This window comes from Danio aesculapii, chromosome 5 (genome assembly GCF_903798145.1).
Source record: "Danio aesculapii chromosome 5, fDanAes4.1, whole genome shotgun sequence".
In the NCBI taxonomy this organism is placed as follows: Eukaryota; Metazoa; Chordata; class Actinopteri; order Cypriniformes; family Danionidae; genus Danio; species Danio aesculapii.
This window is the reverse complement of record NC_079439.1, coordinates 20971322-20975962: the sequence shown is the minus strand read 5'-3', so window position 1 is coordinate 20975962 and position 4641 is coordinate 20971322. Positions and strand designations below refer to the sequence as shown.

The 4641-nt window shown below is 35.8% G+C and overlaps 1 protein-coding gene across 1 annotated transcript in view; it reads right to left on the bottom strand.

Annotated features, from left to right (window-relative positions):
* Positions 1-1700: 1700 nt before the first annotated feature.
* ankrd13a (ankyrin repeat domain 13A) overlaps positions 1701-4641 on the bottom strand; it is a 13787-nt gene continuing 10846 nt past the window's right edge. The window contains exon 9 of the mRNA XM_056458940.1: positions 1701-4641. This exon is cut by the window's right edge and continues 284 nt beyond it. The gene's annotated coding sequence lies outside the window, so the exon portion shown is untranslated.

Genomic DNA, 4641 nt, shown 5'->3' with positions numbered 1-4641 from the left:
TTATGACAGCTGTTTTAATGTTAAGCAATTATTGAATTGCCTCTTATGAAATAGTTTGACAACAAGCAGGAAATGGTCACAGGCCACTGCCATGCCCTGCTGAAAAAACAGCTTAAACCAGCCTAGGCTGGTTAGCTGGTTGACCAGCCTGGTTTTAGAGGGGTTTCGGCCATTTCCAGGCTTGTTTCCAGCTATTTCTAACCTGGTCTTAGCTGGTCAGGCTGGAGGATGACCAGCTAAAACCAGCTTGACCAGCCTAGCCAGACTGGGAGCCCAGCCAGAACCAGCTATGCCCAGCTTAAACCAGGCTGATCAAGGTGGTTTTAGCTGGTCATTTTCCAGCCTGACCAGCTAAGACTAGGCTGGAAATGGCTGGAAACCAGCCTGGAAATGGCCAAAAAAACCCTAACAGGCTGGTCAACCAGCTAAAACCAGCCAACTTAGGGCCGTGACATTGATATGTAAGCAATATATTTTCATGGCGTTTATAAATCTTTCTTGTAGCTAAAACAACATTACGCTAACAATGCATTAATCAATGCTAACAAACGCAAGTCTAGATTTTAATGAAGTAATACTTGATGCAATGTAGTTTTCACTGTTAATATCTAAAGCATTTCTGTGAATTAACTCACAATGTAGAAATATGTCTGAAAAGACTTTCTGGGACATATTGTCATATATAGATATTACGTAACTATAATAATAACTTGACTTGATCGTATGGAAAAGTGACAGAAGGTAGATTTTTCCACTGAATCATCTGTTGAACTGCATCCCAATCATCACAAATACTGCAAAAGACCTATTGGAACCTGCATGGACCCAAGATTCTCACAGAAATCAGTCAAGTTTGGTGAAGGAAACATCATGATTTGGGGTTACATTCAGTATGGCGGCGTGCGAGAGATCTGCAGAGTGGATGGCAACCTTAACAGCCTGACGTATCAAGACATTAGTGCTGCCCATTACATTACAAACCACAGGAGAGGGCAAATTGTTCAGCAGGAGAGTGCTCCTTCTCATACTTCAGCCTCCATATCAAAGTTCCTGAAAGCAAAGAAGGGCAAGGTGCTCCAGGATTGGCCAGCCCAGTCACCAAACATGAACATTATTGAGCATGTCTGAGGTAAGATGGAGGAGTCATTGAAGATGAATCCAAATAATCTTGATGAACTCTGGGAGTCCTGCAAGAACGCTTTCGTTGCCTTTCCAAATGACTTTATTTATAAATTATTTGAGTCATTGCAGAGATGTATGGATTAGTCATACACAACATTAATTATTTTCCCACTGCAGCATGACTTTATATGATGTATGTTATTTCTGTTAAGTGACATAACTTTTGTCTAAGCAAAGTCAGACCTTACTGACCCATTTAAACAATTAAAAATCAAGACATGTTCATATTTAATTTTGGTACAATAAGCGTAATCTAGAGGCCTTTGCCTTTCATATAAGCCACTTCTGATAACAAATGATCAACTAGAAGTCAAGTTATTATTTGTTGTTCCTAAAACTTGTATAGGTGACAAGACTTCTTCAGGTAGTGTGAGTCTAAAAAACCCCAAACTGAGAATTAAAAATAGTCATTAAATGAAACATCACAAATGTTAAAACTGAAGTAACATGGTGATATGAAAAAGAAAAAGCTATTAATAATTTTCAAAATGTTGAGGGAGAATTTGAAACACAACTGATCAGATTACGCTGTTTTTATTATTTATTTGACTTCATATTTGTCTGCCATATAGTTAACAAAGCGCCATAAAGTCAATAAAGTGCTTTTATTTAAGTAAAAACATTTCTTGTGTGTGTGTGTGTGTGTGTGTGTGTGTGTTTGTCAAACATACATCACAGTTTTACAAATGCCTTCAGGATTTCTTCAACATGCTCAAAAAACAGGATACTTGATCTTACAGCATGACAATTAACCGAGAATCAAACCGACGCTAAACCCTGATCCGGAACACAGACCATTAAACATTTTGGCAATTAGTTAGAGTTAAGACTTACACCCAAATACCAAAAGTTAAATTACATTTTAAATAGTGAAACTGAACTCTGTATCCCGGATTAATGATGTGCGAATAACCAGAACCAGAATTTATTTGTATTTTTTTTTTCTATTTGTTATTTAAACACAGCATAAAAAAACTAAATTCTCTGTCCTGTTAATAAATCAATGCAAGATTGTGGCTCTAACCAATCTCAGATCCTTGTTTACTACCGGAAGAGCAAAGAGCAAAATACGTGTTCTGTCTATTAATGGCATACAATGAGGATAATGTTAAAAAACAAAATCGGTTCAAGCACACACTGGTTCATCATCCAAAAAGTAGTGAGAGAGATACTGCAAGCTGGAAGTCAATACTCCTTTAAAAACACTTACAGAAAAAATAAGGCCGAACATTCAAGACATCAAGAAAAATAAAAAATGAATCAACACATTTTGACTAAATAAATAGCGCTGTCAGCTACAAGAGGAAGGAACAGCGAGATTCCCGAACAGAGCAGGGCAGGTTCTTCCACATTTATCACATCAGAATCTCAGTCAGCAAACAATGCCGTCCAACAGCACACATCATCTCAAACAACCACTTTAAAGCCATAGTTCACCTAAATTTACTCACCCTCAAGTGGTAAAAAACGTTTCTTTATTCTGTAGAATGCTAAAGAAGATCATTTGAAGAAAGCTAAAACACTATTATTACTGTAAATAAAAAACAAATACTATGGAAGTCAATGGTTACAAGTTTACAACATTTTTCAAAATATCTTCTTTTGTGTTCAGAACTGTTTGAATTTCTTTTTTTCTGTGGAACACAAATAGTGATGTTTTAAAAAAGGTTTGAAACCGGTAACCATTGACTTCTATAGAAGGAAAAACAAATACTATGGAAGTCAATGTTTACAGGTTTCCAATATTAAAAAAAAAAAAAATCTTTACTTGTTTAAGTTTCTACACTGTAAAAATGTAGGGTTCTACTTAAAATAACTAATTTACGTGAATTGAACAATTACATTGTTTCAGCTCATTTCAAATAAGTAGTTTGAACAAGGAGAAAAATCTTTTTTTTGAGTGTAACGGTTAACCACAAAAGCAGATATTTTGAAAAATGTTGGAAACTGGTAACCACCACTTCCATAGTATTTGGTTTTCATTCTATGGAAGTCAATTGTTACAGGTTTCTAACATTTTTTTAAATATTTCCTTTGGCGCTCAAATCCATTTGCATTTCTAATTCTGCTAAAAACAAAAGCAGATTATTTAGAAAAATGTTGGAAACCGGTAACCATTGACTTGCTTAATATTTGTCTTTCCTACCATGGAAGTCAAAACTTACAGGTTTTTAAAATTTTTCTAAATGTCTTCGTTTGTGTTCAAACCTGTTTGAGTTGAACCTAATTCTGTTGTACACAAAAGAAGATATGTTAAAAAAGGTTTGAAACCGGTAACCATTGACTTCCATGGTGTGTGTTATTCCTACTATGGAAGTCAATAGTTACAGGTTTCCAACCTTTTTCAAATTATTTTCTTCTGTGTTCAAACTTGTTCGTGTTTGTAATTCTGTTGAACACAAAGAAAGATATTTTGAAAAAGGTTTGAAACCGTTAACCATTGACACATTTTTAAAAATATCTTCTTTTGTGTTCAAACCTGTTTAAGTTTGTAATTCTAATAAACACAAGGAAAGATGTTTTGAAAAAGGTTTGAAACCGGTAACCATTGACATCCATGGTATTTGTTTTTTTACTATGGATTTGAATGGTTACAGGTTTTTAACATTTTTCAAAATATCTTCTTTGTGTTTAACTTTAAAAAAAAAACACAAATTACAAAATCCCCTGCGAGAGAGAAAATGATGAGTAAATTTACATTTCTGGGAGAACTATCCCTTTAACATCCTCTTCTTAATCAAAAAACGGCTGGTTTTCTAGTCACACATTCCCCTCGTCCTTTAGTGTAGCATGAGGTTTGGTTGGTGCCAGAAAAGTGACCCAGTACTGCCACATTCATGCTTTGCATTACAACATACTCTTGGCGATCTAAGCAGTTTCATCGTATCGCTTTACAAATCAGGCAGACTAAAAGCTTGAGGCGTCTTCTATTACATCGAACAGCCCGTTTCAGGAATATTCCGGTCTGAATGAGTGCCTCTCACTCTGGCGAGGCACGGCGGTGGGATTTATTGCCAGAAAGTTGATGAAAGCACACAGGCTGAGGATGGTGCCGTCCTAACTGCTATGTGAAAAAACATTCATTTCTCTCACTTTCCTTGGCTGTGTATAAAATGGTTTCAAAGGAAGCGACAACTGCTGATCAGTTGAACCCTGAGATATAGTATTAATATAAACCTAAAGCTAATGTTAATGCAAAAATCCACCATCTTTTCAGTTATATCAAAAGAAAAACTGTCTAGTCAGCAACTCGCAGGACTGTCAAGAACATCACAACCTTTCAATCACATTAAAAAAAGCAGCACTGGATTTCATGTAAGATGCACAATCGCCTTAGGAAAAGCAAGATGAAAAGGATGAGCGATTTCATTTTGGATAAAGAGGCAGAACCCTTCAGTTCTGAACCGATTATGTAAATATGTGTAGTTTATGTCAGTGGCAAACAGAGAACTGCATGAA